The sequence below is a fragment of the Ammospiza nelsoni genome, chromosome 6 (genome assembly GCF_027579445.1).
Source record: "Ammospiza nelsoni isolate bAmmNel1 chromosome 6, bAmmNel1.pri, whole genome shotgun sequence".
In the NCBI taxonomy this organism is placed as follows: Eukaryota; Metazoa; Chordata; class Aves; order Passeriformes; family Passerellidae; genus Ammospiza; species Ammospiza nelsoni.
Genome location: NC_080638.1, coordinates 35,754,305 through 35,778,214, shown reverse-complemented (window position 1 = coordinate 35,778,214; position 23,910 = coordinate 35,754,305). Strand labels below are relative to the sequence as shown.

At 40.9% G+C, this 23,910-nt stretch overlaps 1 protein-coding gene across 5 annotated transcripts in view; it reads left to right on the top strand.

Annotated features, from left to right (window-relative positions):
• Window positions 1-1,801: 1,801 nt before the first annotated feature.
• STXBP6 (syntaxin binding protein 6) overlaps window positions 1,802-23,910 on the top strand; it is a 98,223-nt gene continuing 76,114 nt past the window's right edge. The window contains exons 1-2 of one of the 5 annotated variants that reach the window (XM_059474033.1): window positions 2,541-2,669; window positions 9,087-9,163. The gene's annotated coding sequence lies outside the window, so the exon portion shown is untranslated. Of the gene's footprint in view, window positions 1,967-2,456; window positions 2,670-9,086; window positions 9,164-23,910 lie in introns of those variants that run through there. The other 4 variants (XM_059474035.1, XM_059474032.1, XM_059474034.1 and 1 more) reach the window with 4 other exon arrangements.

Below are 23,910 nucleotides of genomic sequence, written 5' to 3'. Positions count from 1 at the left end.
TACTATCAAGATGGTAAGCTCTGTGAAGAATTCTGGAATACTGCAGTGGGATTAACCTTTCAAATTCATTCATCTAACTGGACCCCTTAGGAACTTAAATAATTTTATGTGGTTGACTGACACATTTTTTTGTGTTGCTTACGGCTGCTTCCATGTTGAAACCCACTTGCTTTCCTTGCTTTCCATGTGGAAACTCACTTGCAACCCACCTGTTTGGCATGAAGGTTGAAAGCTGCTGGACAGTTTTTGTATGCTAAATCTGTAACTAATAAATTTATCCAGCCATAGGAGGAGAACAATGGCTGAGCCCAAGCATGCCACTCAGCCTGACAAGCCCAAGGACACTGAAGACATTTTACAAGCATACATGTCACTGGAAATGACAAGCTATATGCTTAAATATAAACTCAAGGCCAGCAATACAATTTACATCAATACATTTCTAGCAACATCAGTCCAGTAACTCAAATTAAATACTATCAGTTCAAAAGACAATGGAAGCAAAAATTAGACAAATTTGAAAAGTCTGAGTAGCTGCAAGAATAAAAGCTGGAACTTTAATTTCTACTCTTACCTAAAACACATTGCTTGCAAGAGGGGAACCTACAAGAGGGGAAAAAAAAAAACGAACCAGAAAACAAAAGAAGAGGAAAAAATCAAAAACAAAATGAAAAAAAAAAAAAAAAAAACAAACAAAAAATTCCCAAAACCCAAAGCTTGCAAAAATACACTAAAAGAGAAGAAAAAACGGGTGAAAGGCTGAAGGGCTGAAAAGTGTCATTATTAGTGCTCATGAAGACATATTCAGCTTTTCTCTTGGTTTCTGTAATCAGGCAATACCCATTGTAACTTCAGCATTCCTAGTCTGTATGGCTGCACAAAAGTTAGAAAATAACATTTTAAATGACCCAGTATTTGGATAGTAGATAAAGATGCATCACTTACCTGGATGTTCCCAAGTTTATCTTTCTAAAAAAGGTCATGCTGAACTCTTTGAAGGCCTCAATGCTCAGATTCATCAGAAAAAAAATACCAAACCTTGTTTCCAACTTTGCCTTTCCTAACTGTGGCCTGTCGTCCCTGTTTTCCATTCATGCCTATCCATCTGGCCTGAAATTCACAGATGCTGGAGACACTGAACTCTACTGGCCATAATACTCACAGAAAAAAAGGGATCTCCCTTTTGAAAAATTGGTTTTAATACAGAGGGGCACCTGAAGGCCACTGGAGGTTGAACTTCTAATACATAAAATAGGAAGACATTTGCAGGAGGCTGTTGCCTACAAAAGTAGATTGACCTATTTCCATTATATCCATGCAAAATTTATTGGAATTAATATGAGTCACTGAATGGATTTCACAGCATTTCTAAGAGAGATCGAAAGGAACAGCAGCACAAGTGAGTGTAATGGTCTGAAAAACTGAGGCTGTAGGGAACTGCCACTATGTAGCATCAACAACCATTGATTAAATGACAGGATCAAAACACACACACCCCCTGAGGAAACAGTCCGCTTACATTTCTATTCACTAACGGAAGTTGTACCAACTACAGTTCACAATGACAACCATGCAAAAACTCAGCGTTAAACATTGTAAAATAGAGTACAAAAATATTTTGCAATGTTGCGAATGTTTATTTTCTAACTGACTGGTTCATTATTTCCAAGCATTACATTCCCAGCATTGCCACAGTGGACACACAGCAGTGCGTGTGGCCCAGGATCTGGACACGTCACTGACACCCAATGTAGAAATACAAGAGCAGAATTTGTTTCCAGCCTTATCCTCCGAGCGTGGAGGAACAGCCCGCTGTGATTCGTGTGACGCTTTAGCGGGAGACAATGCCTTCCAGGAACGCGGCTGGGGGCCTGGCAGCGATCGCACACCTGACCGCTCCCGGGATCTCCGCGGGCCGCTGGGAAGAGCCGAGCCCGACTCCCGCCCGCGGGCTCTCTGTGCCAAGGTGAGAACGCGTGTCTGTTCCCAGCACGTTTAGCGCTGCGAAACTCGCCAGAGAGCTGAAAGGGCGCTTTACACGTTCATTTTGGAGGTTTGCCCGTCTAAACTCTCAATTCCGGCGCCGGGCTCCTCCGCCTGCCCCAGCGGCTCCGGCGGGACTCCGGCCGCGGCGGAACCCGGCCCGCGGGAGCCTTCCCGGCCGCGGCGGGCGCACGCCTGTCCTGCGGAGCGCTCTCGCGGAGCGGCGCTGCCGCCAGCCCGGCCCCACGGCGGCCCCGCGGGCGCGGAGGCGGCGCGCAGCCCCCGAGCAGCAGCGTTTGGGGTTCCCTCCCTTCAGCGCTCCCAAACTCCGCTCCAACGCGCTTATTTCCTCCTGCCTCCCAAGCCAGCTTCCTGCCCGCGCAGCCACCGCTTCTCCCCGGCATCCCGCCCGCCCCGCCGCGCCACGCCGCCGGTTCGCGGGCGGCCCGGGACGGTGGCGGCGGGGGCGGTGGGCGGCCCGCGGGCGGCCCCGATTGGCGCAGCCGGCGCACGTGGGGCCGCCCTCACGCCTCGGCGCTGGCAGCGCGGCCGCCGCCGCGGGGCACGGCAGGGCAGGGCGGGGGAGCGCACCGGGCTCCGCTCCGCGCGGGTCTCCGCGCACCGCACACGGCGCTGCGGCGGGGAGGGGAGAGAAGAGAGAGGAGTCAAGCCGAGCCTGCGGAAAGGTGGGTGTGGAGGGGGGCAGGCGCCGCGCTGCGGGTCGCGGTGGCCGTGGGGTGGGCGATGTGCCCGTCGGCTCCCTCGGTGGCGCGCCGCGCTCGCCCCGTTGGGGCTGCCGGCTGCGCGGCGCCCGCGGGCGGAGCTCTCGGAGGGAGCGGGCCGGCGAGTTAGTGATCAACTCCGCGGCGGCGTCCCCCGCCCCGGCACGGCGCCGGGACCGCCTGGGCGCGCCGGGGGTGCCGGGCCGAGGCAGCCGGGCGCGCACCCCGGGGCGAGGCGGCCGTTCCCGGGGCGGCCGGGGCCGCGGGGCTCCGCCGAGCGCGGCTGGGGCGAGGCGGGCGGCGCGTCCGGCAGCGCAGCCCTTCAGCCCTCGCCGTCGGAGGCTGCGGGAGCGGGGGGGCCGGCCTGCAGCCCCGGCACGGGAGGCTGTGCTCCGACACCGGCCCCGAAGTCTGCCTGGAGCCGCTGCTGCAGCCCGGCAGTGGTCGGTCCCTGTGGACCGTCCTCGGGAGGCTCTGCGGGTGATGGAAGAGAAGCACAGAACCGGCCAGTAAATGTTAAGCTGATGCAGTGCTCCCCTTCCAACACGATGTTTCAAAAGCAACCTTGTCAGTCCAGTGGACCGACCACCACCACCTTCCCCGCTTTCTGTTTGAGCCAGCTTTGCTAATGGAAAAAAGTAAAATTTACAGTAGCTTGTAGTCATTACCCACTTGTGATGGATAATCCACAGCTGATGAAATCTGAAGTTCAAGGAAATATTTACCATTATTTAGAGAAATGTGTTACTCTTTTTTCATCATATTTTGTCCCCTGTCAAACAGAGGAGCTTATGTTTAAGGAATTGCATCACTTTGCAAATCCCTCTATCTTTCTCTAAATATAAGCTGTCTTAGGATGTCTTCAACTTGGCTGTTTTCCTTTTGTGAGTCAGAGCTAGTGTTACTGCTTTTCATTGCTTGAACGGGCTCCACAGACCCATGACACGTCTCTTCAGAGTTTTAAGAGTTGTTGCTCATGTGATGGGGATCATCTGGCGACTCTGCTTAACGTTACTGAGGCAGACAGGACCTTTTCCAGCCTAAAATACTGGAAGATGACGATAAGTTATCTTGATTTTCTTTTGATTATGACATCTAATCAGTGCTGCAGTGACTAACAGCAGGGGAGGTCTGTAACGTGTCATCTCTTGTAAGGGAGGAGTAAGCTGAGGGCAGGGAAGTTGTATCTTGCTGGTGATGCATTGCGTTAGCAACCCAGAGGTTTCTTTGTCACATCTGTATTTTCCAAGCACACTTTACCTCTGATTTTTTCTGTAATTCTAGTAAGTTATTTTAATGAGGTCCTAAGAACTCAAAACATAATGAACACAGAATACTTGTGGTAGTTTGAGTGCAAGTAATCATAATGAGGTGTTGGGCTTTATTTTATTTTTTTCCCCATGCTCTGTGAATAGGAATTTACAGCTTCTTGCCCTTAGGAAGAATGTCCCCCTTGGGGCTGATCTTGCTCTACTTGGTAAATACTTGAAAAAGTCACTTTCAGTGAAATGTTTAAGGCCTTTCTGCTTGAGGAAATGCAGTTACATTGTAGTCATGCTGCCTTAATTTCCTATCTATTACTCTTGATTTTTTCAGGACTATGCCTTAAAAGTTGCATGGCACCTTTAAAAATATGCTGAGGTAAAACAGTGAAAATAAAATGTACTGTAACATTTTGAGTGTAGAGTGAAAGCACTATTTTGGAAGTTAGCCCAATCACCATTTTGTGATAGCTTCCTCAGGTGAAGAAATTTCCAGGTGGAAAAAAAAGGCTGTGAAGAATTGTGCAATGGAAAGTAAGGGGTATCTTTCCCTTGAGTAAGAGTGTTTTCTTGGTGACTGAGATTTCTGTTAACTTGCACATGTTGATTTCTCATCTCTATTTCATTTATTCTCAGGTTTCTGAGTGTCTCCTAGACATGGTCTGGATAGGAACATGTAAAGTCAGGGAAGTGTGATGATAACATGGTGTTATGAGCTATAGAAAGGGCAAAGAGAAGTACTTTATGGTTTTTTTTTCCTTTGAGATTTGTGTTCAGATCACCTCAGTCCTGTGTGGATGTGGGATGTTTGGACAGTGAAAATAATATAATCCATTTATAAAGTCCTCAGTCTGAAGGTTTTTTTTTTGTCCTAGTTGAATATTCTTTCTTTGTACTATTTAAGGCTTCTTTTACTAGAAGTTCACTTCTTAAGTAAGATGAATTCATCAATAGCTGTTTCTTGTGTTTCTAGTATTGTTATTAGATTAAAGCATACATTTTAGAAAACTTAAAAATACCTTTTTTTTAAAAAATGCAGCATATAAGACTATATGGGATATCTTCTGTTTTATAATGAATTAAATTCTATTAAATGCCAGCTCTGCAAAATAGTAGCTGTTAGTTTCCTTTGGGGAGAAGCATGCTGTCTAAGTAATAGTGCATTTGTTCTTTCTTTCTTCTTTCATTGTAACTTAATGTCTATTTCCAGTGTCCAGCTGGTAAGCTAACATTGCCAAGGTTGTACAAAAGTGTATTAACCACAGGTGTTCGGATATTATGGTGGTAAGACAAACTTGTCTTCTGTTTTTAACCAAGCAGGAATGCCATAGCTAACATGTGTGCAGAGAAAAATCAAGTCCATCAGGGGAACACTTAATTTTCCTAGTCCTGGGTTGGTGATCTGGTGATGCTGGGGATTTGAAAAATGGATGAAATAAGAAGTCTTGACATTAATTTATATTGTATCCAGACATGCCAGTGAATTCATTAATACACTTTTGCATATGACTGCAGAGTTAGTTCTGCTTTAACTGTATAGAAGCATGTTTAAATTTAGGCTTTTGGTTTGCTTGTTTCTTGTTCTGAGTCAGGAAATGCAAACTAGGTTGTATCTAGTATTTTATCAGTTCTAATAAACATTGTGTGTTTGTTTACGGTTTCTTGTTGTGTAGCATTCCTTGGTTATACAGATCTTTAATCTTATCCCCAACAAATTTCTTAAGCTTGGAGAAAAGGAGAGGAAAATAGTAATAGTAATTCAAAACAAGAACTGTGTTAACAAGACATGGGACTACTGGTTTTCCTGCCTAAATGATGTCATAGAACATTTAGGCTGTAGTGTGCAGGGAGAAAGTGGTTTTAGGGAGGCGGGAGGAAGGACATTGCCTCTTACTACTTTTTTCTCTCCTCTGGGTAACCTGCTATCACAGAAAGGAATGATGATTTTTCAAAAGCAAATGCATTTCTGAAGCTGTATATAGCAGAAGTAGACTCATGAAATATATGCACTGGGTAACTGAGGGCCAAAAAGATATCAGACCATTTAACGAAATAATTGTATTCAAACTCTTTCAAAATTGCCAGTATCCTCTTCCATCCTGAAAAATCTTTTCCCAGTAGTCCAATTTCTTTTGCAGTATACATTTGTTGGAGGCCCAGCTGACTTCTGGCATGTTGTTCATTGTGGTGCTCTATAGCTCATAGTTGAACATTAAGCTGCCTTTTTTTCCATATTAAGCTTAGGCAGACGTCCTCTTCACCTGAGGTTTTTGACACAGACAGTGCTGTGGGGCTTCTTTATCATAAGTATAAAAGATTCCTTTGTAAATGGGATTGCATGACTATGAGTTAGCTTGATACATTACATATTCCTACTTTCCCTTTCATCATTTTTCTTTGCAGATAGTTTTGGGAAAGGATTCCTGCTGTGCTGAAGCGCTGCAGGTCTGGGAGCAGTTTGGACTGTAATGTTCCTGTGTTCTTTACAAGACAGCAATTGTATTGGATTTCTGATGCTTGGAAGACCCAGGTTTCTCTATGTGTGTGTTGTCAGTTTCAGACTTTTATATGTAGATAACAGTGCTAATCTACTGTCAACAGCCCCAAGGGGAAAAAAAGCAGACACTTCTGTAGCATTTTGATTTCCTCAGTGAAACAGGAGCACTGTGGGAGTTCAAGGTTGCTCAGTGGTGCACAATTCTTACCAGTGGCTGTGAATCCAAGTTACTGAAGGTTTTTAAGGTCATGAACTGCGGATTAAAGTCCAGCACTAAAAGCTGAACTTGGGGGTTTTTTGCCCTTTTAACTTGGTTCTAGTCTTGCTGTAGACATGAGAATGGTGCCAGCTCCAGCAATCTTTTTTTTTTTGTTTTTCTGCCTTTACTGTCTTGTGTGGTTTTAAACTTCAGACACTTTCACTTCATTATCTCTTCAGAGAGATTGCACATGTTTTTTATATATGTGAAGTTTCTAAGTAGTGTGAGACACTCTGTGTAATTACAGACAGATCCGTTAATAATAGGGCAAGCCCCCAGATTATGTATATCTGTATGAAACACTTAGCATGGAGAGACTTTGGAAAACAGGTTTCTGGGTAGGTTGAGTTTTTCTTGTCTGTGCATAAAACAGTGCAATTAAATGTATAACAGTAATAAATAAACTTGTTTTGGAGTAGATTTCAATATAAGAAATTAACATACTCCTACTTAAGCCATGGTTAAATTATTAAGATTCTGCTGCTGTGGAAACAATTCCTTTTTCTTGATGCATCACCATGAGATAAAACTGGAACTGTAACTTCTCTAGAATTTGGTGCTTGCCTGCAATTCATCTGCAAAAAAGAAATACTTTTAATTTCTTCTTGCCAACTGTGCTGGCCAACAAATTTTTTATTAACACATTTTGGGTTTGGGTCTCCTTTTCACAGGCCATTCTGTGCTATGTTTGCAGGCTGTTTTAGAAAACACTCTTTGTATCTTGTGAATACTTGCTTGGAGAGCCAAAACAGTAATTCCTTAACTTTACTTATAGGTTTTCTTCAGGGTTGTTGAGGTGCAAAATTGAGATGTAATCTAATATTTTTCCTACCTTTCCACTTGCTAGTGTATTTAGGAGGAGGGGAAGAGCAAACAACTGGCCATATGCAGTATACACTTGGAAAACTCCCTCTTGGTAATTAATAGAAATTCTAGGATGTTCATGTGCTTCCTCTTGAATTGTTTGCCTTTAATGGGCCATTATATGAGCATATCAACTTTCTGTATTCATTTAAAGCTACACAATGCTCAGTTCAACATTGTTAATCATATATGGAAAAATATGATCAGTTATTGACAGATTTGAATTACATAGAGTGAGTTCCTGTTAGTTATTTACTTGAGCTGGTATGGCAGGTTCCTGACAGTATAAGAAAGTGTCCAAGAGCTTTGATATACCCAGAGGTTAGTGACCAGTCTGTAAGCACCTCTGTGACTTAAATATAAACACGGCAAGCAGTTTTTTGAAGTGGCAGTTTGTTCAGTGTAGGTTAACAATCAACTCTACCCTCTAACAGCAAACACTTGTCAGTCTGTGGGATGCCATGCTGGGGCCTTAGGCTTTCAGGCAGTGTGGAGAAAGGACGGGTGCTCAGAGACGTGCTCTGCTCATGTGTGACAATGCAAAGGGGCTTCTTTCTGGCTTCCTGCTAGCCACCAGCTCCTTGCTGGTAGGCATCCACTGCAGCTGGGCTCTGCACCTGGGCCTTTGCCACGTTTTTCGTTGCATGAAAGTTACAAGATTCAGAGAGACAAAAAAGTGTCTGGTGCCTTTCCACAGGAAAGGGCCAACAAAAAACTTGAATTGAGATGCCTTTAGTGTCTTAAGGACAGATTTAAAGGTGAGTGCTTAAACTACAAATTTACAATTTTAATTTACCAATTAAAATCTAGATCTATGCTGAAGGGGTTGCCTTAAAGAAGCAGTCTGACTTTAAAAAACAAAAACCCCCCAGAAGAATCATAGAACAGCTGATTTTGGATGGGACCTCTGGAAGTTCCTTTTTACAGTTTTATTATACCACTCTCTTTGGGAGAAGTGCTGTGTTAAGCTTAGCTTTTTTGGGGCAGTGTTCTCAGGCCCATGGTGTGATTCTTGGGCTTGTCTGTGCAAGGCCAGGAGTTTGATTTCATGATCTTTGAGGGTCCAACTCAGGATGCTCCATGATTTGTTTTGTGAGATATAGAAAGGAAGTTGCAGCTTGTAAATACAGAGGTTCGCTAGTATGAGGGGATATCAAACAAAGAAGATTTTGTTTTGTAAGCAGACAGCTGAGTGAAGTCAGAGGCACATTCACAGATGGAATGGAGTTCTTGGTTACTGGAACTGAAATTTTCCTAACTTACATTTTTTTGAACCTTAAATGAGGACCTTTTAAGAATCATCTTACATTGTGCCCAAGCTATTAATTTTTGTCTCGATCAGTACAGAATTTCAGTTTCAGTATGAACACACTTTCAATATGTTCTTTGAAAAAACATTATTCTTGACTGATTTTAGTAAAACTCACAACTTAAGAAAATTAATATGTCAATTATTTATTTAAAACATTGGTTTTACTGTAGCCTGTGTGCATTTTCAGCTGTTCAGAAGTGACTGTCAGAGGAGCAAAGAATGATTCAACAGCATATGAGGTGCTGGATGCTTCCCACATCATTGGTAACGTATGATCTGTAATTGAAAAATGTAACCAAGACTGAATCTTTACATGTTTTCATGTTTCTTTTTCTGGGCAATTGACTAGTTTGGCTATAACATCAGACTGCGTTTGCTATAAGTTGGGGTATTTGGATCCCTTTCAGTTTACCAGGGCCTGAAATATACATACCGAAATTCACAATGGAAGTGTTTGTTTTGAAGATTCTGATTTAATTTGACTCCTGTGGAAGCTAAAGGCTGTAGCTGACTTCACTGGGACTTGAACAGAGCAGGTAGGCAAGCTTTGTCCCACAGAGTTTCTTTAATGTTTGTTTCCTGTGTATTTAGTAAGGCTTCAGATGTTCCTTTAGTATGTAACTATAGGGCTGGGTAATGTGTTTCATAGATGCTGAGATGCTGTTACAGTATATAAACTATTGTTTAAATATCCAAATACAAGATTAAGGATTTGCCATAGGTGATCAGTTTTACCTTGCAGAGTTGTTAATTAGACACAGATTGTGTTTTTGACTGAATCTGGGCTTAAAATGAGTCTCTTTTATGTCAGTTCTGCATTGACTTGTGAGTTAATGCTGTCTACTTAGGCACCTGATTGTCTTCTGACCTGAGGTGTCCACATTTCCTGTCAAGTCAGTGGAAGGAGTTGAAAGCCTTGGGGGCGTGAATCACAGCATTGTAGTGTTTCACAAAATAGTAATGACATTACTTCAGTAAGCAGTGTTAAAAAGCATGAACAGAAGAAATAGCTTTTATGTGTGTTGGGAGTAAGGCAATACAATTTTGTCACTGCTGCGTTAGCTGAAGGTAGCTGTGTCTGTTGGGTTCCACCGCATTTACACATCTTGACACGCCACTGTCCCTGCTCGCCCCAGTTTGCCAAGGTCGTACTGAATTGTGGATGGTTCTTGTCCCCAGCCCAGGAAATCAGATGTTTGGGGGTGTCTCTTGAGAAAGCTTTGGGAAGGTAAGCTAATTGATTATCTGTGAAATTTTTCAGAAGGAAGCTAGGACTTAGGACTTCTAACTTACTTTAATGATTTGATGGGATCTGAAATATGGCATTTAGTGTCTTAAAAGTAAACTCCTTGTGTCCAATGATATTTTAACTCAGAGCCCTTATCTGACCAAAGGCTAATGTGACAGCCTTTAAAGGATTAAGAAACCAGTGTGCCTATACCTTGATACAGGAATTTAGTAGATAGGAGCCATGTATAGGGCACCTTCAGGTCCTTGTGAGATTACATAAAAGACTAGTTTCAGGTTCTGTTTGGTTGCTAAACAGTGTTTCATTTTAGGGGACAAGAAGTATGCAATTAAAAAATATTAGACTTCAGTAACTTAATTTTTTTAGGGGGCAAACATTATGCATTTCAACCTCCCAAAAAGAAAACTTTAAGGATAAGCTGTGTAAGCTAAGAGATATACTGGAGTTAGTCATGTCATGTAAAAGAACAGTGCATTAAACTGCCCTTCTTTTTCTTTCAGTGGTGGTTATTGTGAAAGATACAACAGTGTTTTGGAGTGGGAGTATAAGGGCTTATGATGGTTCCAGATGCTTGTGGGTCCAGTTCTATTCCTAGTTACTTCTGTATAAATCTTCTCATCATTCTTGTAGAAATGATTGCTTATTTGTGAGAGTGGGCAGGTCTGGGCTGAGGCAAGGCTTGATCCTGTTGTCCTTGGAGTGCAATAACAGTGCTTCTGCATTCCTCTTAAGGGACTGATAAGACCATGTTTGTAACTCTGCTTTCTGTTCCTCTCCACTAGTTTATTAGGGAGCTGGTTTAGTTTTCTGGATGTTTGGGTAAAGAAAACTGCGAATTCTCCAGAAGTATCAGACACTTATTTCGTGTTTGTTCCCTGTGGAAACTTGTGAAGCAGGATATAGTCAAGATGCTGACATAGCTTGTGATTAGCTTGTTTCAGACAGTAATAGCTGATGTCTTCAAATCTTAACTTGGTAATACTGACTGGTTTTGTGTGTGAAAGTAGGCTTGGTGTTAATTCAAAAGCTAAATGTGCAGTTTTGTTTTTGCTTTTTCTCTTCTATTTGGTTACAGTGGAAAGTGCAGGAATGGATTGTCTGACAGTAACCCAGGTACCACTTCGGGTGCTAAGTGAGGCTTCCTTCCAGCTCTCTCTGAGCAGTGATTAAGTTGAAGAATGCGTTTGTGCGGCCCTGTAACACTGACCTGATGGTCCCATAAGTGCTTAGCAGATGCCAAACTCTCCCATACATTCATGAGCTGGGTGTGGTGACCCCTCATTTTCTGCAGAAGGAAATGATCGTAAATGAGTTGTTCAAGGTGATATCTGTAGTAAAACTGTGATAAGACCTCTTTCTAGTTCTGTTTTTATATATTATCAGTGTATCAGACTTTATCTTTTAAGCAGTAAGAAATTTGTAATCAACTCTGTGTGCATTTGAAGGCCTCTTAAAAATTTGTGAATTCATCTCATGGAGAATCTTGCCCAATATATAACACAAACATCTTCCCTTTCCCACTTATAACAAACCTGTTACTTAGGTTTTTAGAGTAAAACAGGCAGTGGTGTATATGGACTGTTCTTCTGTCTGTTTCATGGTGCATCTGTTGTGTCTTCCTCTGTGTCTGACATAGTTTGTGCATGTACCCCACACATAGTCTGTGCATGTCTCTGCACAGAAGGAAGTGAATTCTCACAGGTGGAGCAATAAAAGCCACCCTTGTGAAGGTGTAGTGTCTGGATGTTTCCTAGGGAGCTGGTTTGGTGGCTGTGAGCATTTTCTCACTTCCTGCTGGTGACAAAGCAGTAAATCCCAAGTTGTTTTTCCCTATGTTCCCCCGACTATGTGGATTTATTTCATGTTTGTACAGCACAGGCTTATCTGAACTTCAGGATGTTCCCAGCTTTGACATGAGCACTCATACTTACTTTTGCCTTTTCATTTAAACATTTCTCCTCCCTCCATTTTCAAAAGGGTGGCATGAGGTGAGGTTGACAATTGATGTCTGTTATGACTAAAAGGGAACCTTGCTTTTCTGATAGAGGGGTAAATACATAATTTAGCTTGCAGTAAGAGGAAAGTGCTTTTCGTTTCACTCAGTGAGCTATGCTGAGGAGGGGATAGTAGGGGTTCAGAAAAGTGGAATCCAGACTGTGATATACTGTATTGTAGTATGTTATGCTGAATAAAATTTCCTGAAAATAGAAAAGAGATATTAGAGGATTCCCAGGAAATGCAGCAATTCCCCTAGAAACATGTCTGAGATGGGAGGAAATGAGAGTTCAGTACCACTGAAACACAGAGAGGTGCAATGAGTTGTCTTCTGAGGTGTGGGAGCTATGGGAGGTATTTATCTTATTAATGAACCAGTAGCACTGGTTCAGCTGTCTTCCATGGATGAGGATTATTCCTGTAGCATGGTCTCAGCTGTGTCTAATCTCCTTCTAATGTCACTCTTTGTTTTCTGCCTTTATAATTTTGTCTGTTTTTTTCTTCATTTCTCACTATTTTTTATCTTAGCATCCTTTGTACATTATTTTAATCATGGGGCTGTTCTCTTTCAAACCTCATTTAGCAGTCCCTAGTGATTTCTTAAGGGCCTTAATAGGTGTGTATTTCCCTGTCATGTGTCAGTTTAAACATTAACTTTGGCATCTTTAGTCAAAGAATGTTGACTAGAGATTGATTTCCTCTATTTATAGGTGAGTCGTCACCTTTCTTCATGTTCTTGCTTCCTCATTTAAATAATTACCCTTTTTCTAGTTTATCTCAGAAACAAGGTGACTTTGGGAAGAGTAAGATGTGACCCAGATGACTGGAAAAGGGGAAGAATTTTGCCCATCTTGAAAAGGGATAGAAAGGAGGATCCTGAAAGCTACCAATTTGCCAACCTCACCTCTGTGCCTGAGAAGGTCATGGAACAGATGCTCCTAGAAGCCATGCTAGGGCATATTGAGGACAGGAAGGTGACTTGAGACAGCCAGCATGACTTCATCCAGGGCAGGTCCTGCCTGATCAAGTGGCCTTCTGTGTTGGAGTGACTCCATCAGTGGACAAGGGAAGCTGTAGATGTCATTTATCTGGACCTTTGACATGCTCCTCCCCAACATCCTTCTCATTAAACTGGAGAGAGAAGGATTTGCTGAGTGGACTGTTAAATGGATAAGAAATTGGTTGGATGGTCACATCCAGAGGGCAGTAGTCAACTGCTCAGGGACAAGGGACATCAGTGACAAGTGGTGTTCCCTAGGGATCTGTAAAGTGTGTTATTTAGTATCTTCTTCATTGATATAGACAGAGGGATTGAGTCCACCTTCAGCAAGTTTGCAGGTGACACCAGGCTGAGTGGTGTGGTTGACACACCTGAAGGATGGGATGCCATGCAGAGGGACCTGAACAACCTCAGGAGCTGGGCCCATGGGAATCTTAGGAGTTCTAACAAGAGCAGGTGCTGGTGCTGCTCCTGGGTTGTGGCACGCCCCAGTCTCAGCACAGGCTGGGGATGAGCAGCCCCAGGGCAGCCCTGCCCAGAGGGACCTGGGGGTGCTGCTGGCTGAGAGGCTGCACATGAGGCACCATGTGTTATCCAGCTGGAACTGGATAACCTTTAAGTCCCTTCCAACCCAAGCCATTCCATAGCTCTGCAGTTGTGTGACTTACTTTGTAGTTTCCATTTCCCTCCACTTGCAATTCTACTCCCCTTTCACAATGTTTCTTCTGAGTTGCATACTTTAAATGAAACAACAAAGTTGTTGATGATAAGGGGTGAAAGGTAAGTGTTCTACAAATGCCACTGTGGTATGTTCTGGATCTTTCCAGATATGTTACTGCACTCTGTGACAGCATGTGAAATATTCCACACACATTGAGTAAATAATAGCTGTTATGAATAAATGCTTTTAAATTAGCAGAGCTGGATTACTTGTTTCTGAACATCTTAAAATGAAAAGTCTGAAGAAATGTAGATAGAATAAGGAAAGACCTGGAATTATGTTAGATATGTAATTAAATGGTTGCTTCTTATTCTGTTGTGGAACAAAAGAAGCCAATGCTTTGCCAGTGCTGAAGGGTCACTGAAAAGAAAAAGACAAATTTGAAATTGTGGGTGGTTGTTTGCCTCCGTATGGTGCTGGCAAGTCTAACATACTTTATTATGTGCAGAGTATTCTGTATTCCATTAAGCTTAAAATGTGAGTAATGTACATTCAAACACAAGAGAAATGCATCTGTTATCTTTTAATCTTTCATTGAATGGAGCAATTGATTTCAGTGTAGGATTATCTGTATTACAGGGTGCAGGACACTGAAGGGCTGCTTCTACTTTTGGTTGGCATTTTTCATTGTTCTAAAATGTCTGAGCACTTTAAGTATGGGCAATATATATATAATACTTTGAATTTTCTATTGTATTTCTTTAAAATTACTGGTTAAAGGTTATCTTTAGTACATAATTTACATTATTTCTAAATTAATTACATATGTATGTGTACCTGAGATCTTTGCTTTTTAAGAGGTGAATTCGCATCTCTGCATAACCACAATATTTTGGTTTTTTTTGTTTTGGTCTTTGGTCCACATGGACATCTGAGGCAAAAACATTTTTGGAAGGTTTATTAGCAGTAGATCCTTGCTTGATTCCAGATGGAAATCTCTCAGTTCTCTTGGGGGTCCTATGAAATTGTTCTTTCCTACAGTAATAAAATAGTCTCTCAAGTACAAATGGTGCTAGAATTGTCAAGCTGAGCGAGCAACTAAAACTAATGAGTTGCAAAGAATTCCAAGTATGCATCTGGTTTTAAGGCTATACCCACAGTTTTGTGATATCTTTATTTGGGAAAACATCTCTTGCTTTCTTTACTTGCTGTGCAGATGGCCATACAAAAGATTGGTCTTTGAAGAAAGACTAAAACATCAGTAGGCATAGTAGATAAAAGCACAGAATGCACTTAATACTCCCTTTCTCAATTTCAGAATCTTTCTCATGAGGATTTAGAAGCAGCTCTTATAATGATGTAGCTTTTGAGAAATTAGTATCCTTGTAAAAGCTAGATGAAAGCCTTTTAAGAAGTTGTAAGAGCAATATTTGTACCATGTGCTATGTGCCTACATTCATGACTCCTTTATTATAGATCTTGATTTTTACAGAGCTGCCTGTCCTTGCAAACCTTTCTGTATGAAATTTTCTTGGAGAGACAGAAGGTTCTAAAATACTAATAGATCTTGTAGTCTATAACACAAGTGTACTTTGCAAATGAAATGCTTCTTTCTTTTTTTCAGCAAATGGAGTAATGTGAATACTTTTTTGAATAAAAAACCAAAACCCTAAGCTTCCCCTTCCCTCCTTTTCTCCCTGACCAAAGTATTTTGGGATATTAGCTTTAAAAATGTAGTTGACTCTTCTTTTCATTTTCAAAAATGTTCTAACATGTAGACAAGAATAGTAAAAATTTTTAATCACTGCAATCCTGATAATATCCCACTTTTTAAAAAGTTATTAGTTCTGTTGGACTCTTGGAAGTATATGAACTTATGGAAGACTAAGTTCAGCTACCTTAGTGATGAATGACCGGAAGAAAACACATCTAAATTCCATTTAGGGTGCACTAAGACCTTAATAAGGATATTGCTTAGTGGGTCCTTTTTTTGAAACTTCTCTTCCTGTCTGTATACAGTGTGTTTCATTGGTGGCCTTGCTGTACTTGTCAGGCTGAATAAAGGCTGTTAGTTCATATTGTGACTCAGCATCACCCCTGAAATGTATACTGTACATCTGCATTGTATGTAAACTCACTATTAAAAAACCCCAAGCAACTTCTTAGTATTTCTTATACCTACCAAGGCTTAGATTCAGACCTTTGAGTTTCTGTGTGGGTTATTTTGCTTGAAGACTGAAACTTACATAGGCAACCCTGAGAAACTATTGTGATGGTAACATGATAGCTGATACTTCCTGGGTAAGGATGAAAATGTTATTTGCAAAGTGAATGTGTGCAGAATCAAACGGATCTGCCTTATCTCTGTGGGGTGTGGGAAATTTTTGGTTCATTCGAGGTTGATGTGCCTTTGTCTTTTGTTTATACTGTGTTTTATTTTATTAGTGATAACATCTATGATAAAATGCATGGCTGAATCCTTGCGTAATGGGAAAGCTACTGAAAGAGCTCTTAAATATAAGTAATTATCTGTGAGGCTTTACCTGCCCGTCCTGAAGATCTCTCCCAGGGATTTCTCCAGTTGTTGAACATAATGAGCACAGACCGTCATTAGCTTTAAAGATACTTGTGTGCCTCACAGGATTCTGGGTCCCTGTTGAATGGATGACACTTACTGATTGTCTTGGAAGAAAACATTTCTCCTTTCTTTTGTCTGTCCTGTCATTGTTGCACATTTGTTTTTATATAAAAATCAGTAGGGATTCCCTTCCTTTTCTTGTTTTCGTCTTTCTTAAGTTTCTTTCTCATTGTTCTGGTGTTACATACTCAGATTGCCTTTCTTTTATCTTCTGTTTCATTCCTTCACCAAATTTCACATAGGTATGGGTGGTTAAAAAGACTCTAGTTGCATCAGGTTGCCTACTCAGGTTACAGCATGATTAGTGTGAAAGCTTGATATTGAAAGGAGAAGATTTCAAAGATAAGTGTTAAACTACCAGCAAAAATGTACAAAACCTTGATATTTAACAAGGTGTAGAATGCCATGCACACTTCAGTAAAGAATATTGATCACAGTACTCACAGAAGTGTATTAATAATCTGGGTAAGATTTTCGCAATCTAGAACAATCAATCCTAGTTGATGCTAATTTGCTTAAAAATATTTTCCTTCTGACTTCAGTGTACATTCTCACAATTCTCTGGCCTTGCCACTGTATTGTAGCAGGGCTTACACCCCCTGAGTAAAGCTATTTTTAATTCCTTTTAGGAATTAATAGAGGAGGGAATTGTGTTTCTGGTGAAGCCAGAGCTGTGTACAAGGAAGTACTAGGTCTGAATTGTTCTTATTACAGTTGTGAAAAGGCATCAGAGCGGTAAATAGTTCTGTTGTATAGCAGGAAAGACAAAAGACAGTAAACATTTGCATTTGATCTTGAATCTGATTTACTTAGTTTATTTAACAAGGCTATCTGCTTTGACTGTAGAAGAGCAGGAACTTTTGGTGATAAGGTGAGTAGCAATTTGACTCTCCATTTATGCCTTTCCTCTGGTGTTTGTACCTTGGGCTTACGGGGAGTCAGATACCTTGAAGCAGTTAATAGATCTGCAAAAGCTAGAAGGAATACTGCTCACATTTGAATGCTCAGCAAACATATGTACGTTATTTTAGGAAACCTGACAGGTCTTAGAGTAAACTTAAAAGTCACCAAATGTACTGGTACACTGAGAACACATCTCCTCAGTGTGAATACAGCTGCACTACCCTCCTGACTACTGGGAGATAAGATCCTGGGAGGGGTGAGTTCTCATAACAGAAGGCAGAGAAAACCTGCTGATGTTTGAAGGACCTAGTTCTTTCTGTGTGTGAAGCGCAGTTAGCATCATCTTTGCAGTACAAGGGAAGAGAGAATGAGGTAACCTTCTTGTGAGAACTTCAGAGTCCACACTGACTGGGTTTGAAAGCACTGTATGAAAACATTCTGCAATTTTCTGTCCCAGCAATAGTGTAGCCTGGGAATAGGGCTGAAGACTATGGTTAATATCTTTGGGGTGTTGACAAGTTGCAAATGAAAAAAGATTACCTGGGCTTGAAGGGAAGATTCAAGATTGTATTCATCTTTCATTGTCAATTACAGCAGAGATTGCCGGAATAACATGTTAATTTCAAGTAGACTGTTCAGTGTAGATTTGAAAGCTCTGAAATATGTAGACTCACATTTGTTCATGAAACTTGGGTAACTTGAAGCAAGTTGGGAATGTTTTTCTGCCTTTCACCTGCACCCCTCTATTCACATTTTGAAATCATACTGGGATTGTACCACCGATTTCTGTCATGTGTGGTTGCAGTGTTGTAGGTTTCTGCCTCTCCTTAAATGAAGGTAAGAAAAATGACATAATTCCTATTGTCATTGAAAGCGTGTTATTGATCAATAACAATGAGGGCATTTTATTAGAGCTGGAAAACTGTCCTAGATCTCTCTGTCTCGTCAAAACCTTGTTCTTCAAACAAGACTGAAATACTCCAAAATGTAGTCTGCCAATATATGTGAACTAGAGGACACAGGCTCAAAGATCAGACACCACATAGTGTAAGCACTTACTGAAACTAAGTTTATGTAAAAAGTGGTAGTAGGTAATTTCTTTTTCTGTTTTCTTTGGGCTAAAGCTAATAAAAGCAGACTTGTGTGGATCAGAATTGGTAATATTCCACAGGTATGGCATTCAGATCCAACACTTTGCTCCTAATTTCTTTTCTTCTGTATCACCTGCATAGTACTGCTGTCTCCTTCCCCCCCCAAAAAATGTACTCTGGAGATCCATAAATTGGGAAGTTATTTCATCTCCTGTAACCAGCTAAGTTCATTATCACTTCTGTGTATTCAGGTTGTGGTATGAAATTTGCAGATTTGAATTGCTCAAGACATTCCTCAAAACTATATTGAAACAGTAAGCACAGGACAGGAGTTACAGCTTGATGGAGTTGGCACAGGACAGGAGTTACAGCTTGATGGAGTTGAAGTACAGGTGTTGAACAGAAAGTAGTACTGTGGTGAATAAATAATCATGTGCCTGGATAATTTTAAAGGATATTGGGGCTGATTTAGCATAGAGACAAACGTTTTTTTCTTGAACTACATAATGAGAGGAAACATTACAGTAAGAGACAGACTGTTCCTGCCAGACACTAGAATTATGACTACATTGATAAAGTTAGTTGGGATGATTTTTTTTTCCTTTCTAAGGTGGAGGTGGCAATTCCTCTTTTAGAATATGATTTCTGAGATCTTCTGTTAATATGCGCAACAGTGAGACTGCCAGAAAATGGCTTTCTAAAAATGCAATCTCTTAAGTCAACCAAATGCTTCATTGCAAGCAGTTTCTTTTAATCCACAAGTCAGTAGGCATCAATCCTGTTTAGTGGTTTGAGTTTTAAAAGGAGAACATTGATGTCACACTGAAGCTTGCATAATGCCAGTGGTGGCTGCCTAATACATACTATTTCTATGAGCTGTTCTAAATTCTAGACTTCACTGGTAGTGCAGATACTGTACATAATTTTATGGAAATAGAAATGGATGCTCTTCTGGATATTCTTTTTTGCATTGTTTTCAATGTTCAAGATTCAGAATGACCAAAGATGATCCTTTTGCCTACCGTTTTCCACCAGTGGGCACAGCAATGTTTGTAAATATTCCAATTTAGCAAAACAAGCTTATGAAGGTAATCAAAGAAAGGTCAGTTTGAAATAGAGCAGGAAGAGAAAGGGAACCTTCCCCTGTGATACTGTCCTTCTACTCAGGTGAGAATGGCTTGGAAATCTGACCTTTGCATATGGGTTTGCTTCTTTTTTTCCCTTTTTTTCCCCTGTTGGTTATCAATAGAGTGGGTATACTGGAGATTAACCTATGTTAAGCCCTCTGTTATAGTATGTGGAGTGCTGTCTCTGAACTAAAATGGGAAGAGGGAATCTTATATGGGCCAGAAGGATACAATTTATGAATGTGAGTTTTCAAATCTAGTGTTTCATTTCAGTATACTTTCAGTTTGCATCTGTTTATGTACTTGACACAGCATTACTACTCATAACTTTAGGATTGACCATTCAATTGTTTGTTGTTTTTTTTTTTTTTAATTTTGTATTTTGGAGCATTTCGTATTATTAGACCAACTAAAATGTAACAGTTTGTCGGTGAAGTTGATAATATCTTTTGCTGCTCTGGCTTGAAGGAAGAGATGTGCTCTCTGCTCATTGAGTTACCTCTTTGTTTTGTATGATTGTGTTAGAAGGTGGTAACTGGCACCTTGCTTTTTCATACTATTTAAGGATGCCTTCTAGTTAATGTAATTTACTGTTCTTCAAGTAACTAATTCACATGTGCAGTAATTCAAAGGAAACCAAAAGGAGGTTACACAGAATTTCACTATTGGCAGTGCTTGGTAAGCATGTTTCATCATCCCAGAAATTCTGTTCAGTCAAAGCCTAATTTTGGAAAAGAAGAAAAACTGTCTGTTTCTGTCTGGAACTTGCTTGATACAAAGCAAGCAATTAAGCTTTCTGCCTAAAGACTTGTAATTTGTATTTGAAAAAATTAATAACTGTAAGGGAAAACTCAATAGGAGTTGGAATCTTTCATTTGATTTCAACTGTCACTAAAGACTTGACTGGTTTCATTTCTTCACCTAACCTCTTTTTATGAATATGCTCTATGTTTCTAGTTTCCTTCTCCTTTGGGAATGCTTGATGGCTGTCATTGTGGATTTTTATTTGAGTGAAAATGACAGCTTGAGTGTAAGTGACAGTTTTCAAATCCACTTTTAAATAGATACAAATTTTCCAAATTTTTTGTAGATTATATCAAACCCCTTGCCTTTAATGGGTCTGTAGGATCTCTTCAGCAGATTCCAAGGAGCCCATCTTAAAACACTGTCAGGATCACCATTTATCCTTTGCCCATTGTACTGTCTGTGGTTTGCTGCAAAAGTGCTGAGCAATCCCAGCATGGATACCCATGATTCATGAGTCTGTTGCATACCTTTATCTTGTGCATAAGCCCTGCAGTTACCTCATGCTTATGTGTCACAAGCACAGGCATGAGCCTGGTGTGTAACAGGGAATGCTCAGGTAAGAGAGGAATGCTTGGCAGAGCACTGCAATTAAGCGTGGCGCAAACAGGACGTGTCCGTCTGTCAGATATGAGCTGTGCATTCTGCGACCAAAATGTCCAAGTAAGTGCTCATCCTTTGCATGGACAGATATGTGGTGTTTTTGATCTGTCAGATGCTAAATGACAGAATCATCATGTGCTAAATGGAAAGCTCTTACTTTTTTCAGTTTTAAATTTCGATTTCAAAGATTTAAATCTGTATTTCTTCTAATGCTGTTCAAACTAATTTTATCCAATTCTAATGCTGTTCAAACTAATTTTATCAAGATAGGGACTTCTGATTTTGAAATGTTAGATTACTAGTTTCATTACTATTTTTTAATGCATTTATGCACCCTGGCAGTGTTTGTGAGTTTGAAGTATTATGCAGATGCAGCTGAGGTATAAATAAATGACATTAGTAGTAAGTTAGACTAAAGGATATTAAAACAGGCCAAGCAATTACTTGTTCCATTTATTTATATCTTGTATGCTTAAGGGGCGTTTCCTTTGGTTTAGACAGATGTAGCAATGACATTTCTTGATTTCATGTCCTGGGGCAAAAAGATACCTTTATACTACTATTTACCTAATATTAGCTGCAGCTGCAGTTAATTCTCTGTTCTTTCTGTTTCTAAGGCCTGCTTTCCCAGCTTTCTGAAAGCTTCTTACCTTTACTGTTTCCCACAGGAGGTTACCTTGAGTTGGTGTTAACTGCTTAGAGAAATATCAGTTCTAAATAATGTATGTTTGAGTTACCCCCAGTAGGGAATGGATCTTTTGAAATACTTTTGAAATCTATTTCCTGAGTTTCCGTAGAGTTTAAACTTCTTTCTGAACAAAAGCTGCCTCATTCTCCTGTCACCAAAAATGAGTTGATCCATTGTTTTTGATGTTCTACTATAAGTAAGTCTTAATTGAAATTATGCCTGTCATTGGTACCTGTTTATTTAGGTTTTATTGATATTTTCTGCTTTGAATTTCAAAACGTCGCCTCCTTATGCAACAGAGAATGCTGTAAAGAATCTTTTTTATCTGTAAGTGGGTATAAGAGTGCTTGTTTACAACGGGCAGTTGTGCTTGTCATTTTATATATTCACTGACCAAACAGGGAGCAATCCTGTGGAAAATCCTGTGGAAAATAAGCCTTTGAAATTCAGCAAGGTGTATTTTGAAATATTACCTCAAAATTTCTCATAACTGTTCAGGGAGAAGTTTCAGTCTTATTTTTTTATACACCCAGCATTTTGAAAAATAGAACTAAACTATTTAGGCTTGTAGCCTAGTCTCTTACTGCTAGTTACATCTTCTAGTATCTGTGAAACTGCTTTTACTTTTTTTGAACCACTGCACAAATTGCTCAAAAATCTGATTTTAAGTGTTAATTCCTCTGTTATGTGTACACCATAGCAATGCTAACTATTTGAACTTGTTTTTCTTTCTGTTCAGATGTGGTTATAGGTTCAAGGTTTTATTTTCTGTTTTAATTTTGAGTTTACTGTCTTAAATTCAGATGACTGCCTACTGGTGGCCCATATGGAACAGGAACCATTCTCAACTGTGAGCGAGACCATTTTGTGCATAATTCTCCTTTTTGGCCTGCTCTATTTATCATCTTACTAGAATGGGATTATGCTCCCAGGATGTTGATAAATGTTGATGAGTTGTAGTTTGAGCGCTATTATGCATATTGTATTTGAATAACCAGGAATTTTTATTGACACATAAAGGATGTATATGTCTCTCTAATTATCATAGTGTTGTTGAAGTGCTTATCTTTTTGTCTTGACTTAGAGTGGAAGAACTGGCAAGGCTTGGCAGCTCCTTTGCCTCCTGTCTAATTTGGGTTTCTTGCCAGTGTCACTGAAGCAATTTTTAATGTGCTCTTATTAGACTAGAATTGCTTGTATCATTTTTCTTTTCTACTAAGTCTCAGCTCAGAGCTTGTCAGCAGGATTATGTATGTCCTTGTGATGCTGGTGTTTCAAAGAACATTATCAGTTACTTTGGCCCTGTGCATTGAGGCTTGCCTACAGGAGGTGTGGTGACTGAGGGAGATGCTACAGCCTTTTTAGGTCATCCTTAAATCAGGCTGCTGCTGTCATTCTGCAGAAGTTTTGCAGCCCTCCCTCTGAAGATCTCCATCTGCAGTTTTGAAGTCCTTGCTGCCCTTGCTGTACACATATAAGCAGAAAGTTTTTGATTCAGTGGTGTAGCTTTTCAGATGCATGTTGTCTTCTTTCCCACTGCTGAGCTGGGCAGTCTCTTGTATAATTACCTTTTATTTGAAGAAGAAAACTCCAGCTGGCTACTGCTGCTGCATTTCTGTGTGCAGGCAATGATTAGGTGTTCTGACTTTCCTTCCTTGTGCTTCTCTACTCCCATTGCTTTGCCTGGTACCTTCTGCAGTAGTCACTCTCATTATCTGCCATCCATTACTTAAAACCTTCTAAAAGCAAGTAAAAATAAGTTTTGTTTGCTTGATTCCTTTGTTTTCCCTTCCCCTGTCCTTATGAAGTTGGAATAATTGCAAAAGGCTTGAGTAAGCACAGGCTTTGGATCCTGTTTGCTGCTTAGTGCGTTTACTCAAGCTGTTGCTGGTGTTCCTTGTGCAAACAGCTGCTGGTGGTTTAAGTTGATCTTTGGTTTCTCACGTTGTTAAACCTGCCCAGGTGCCCTGAGAGCTGGAGGTTCCCTGTGGTTGTGGCACCAGGAGTGGTGAGGAATCCCTGGGGCCCGGGCTGTTGGGTGGCCTCAGCCTGGGGCATGGGCACCTCCCTGGGGATGAGGGCAAGCCCAGGCTGGGGTATCAGCCCACCAGCAGCTGGGGGGGCTGGATCAGAAGAAGTTCTGCTGAGAGGAACTTGGGTCTCACAGGGCTGTAGGGATGGCCTGAGGCCAGGCTGGGGTGTGGGCCCACAGGTGGGACTGGCTTGGTGGGGCTCATGGCTACCTGGAGGGA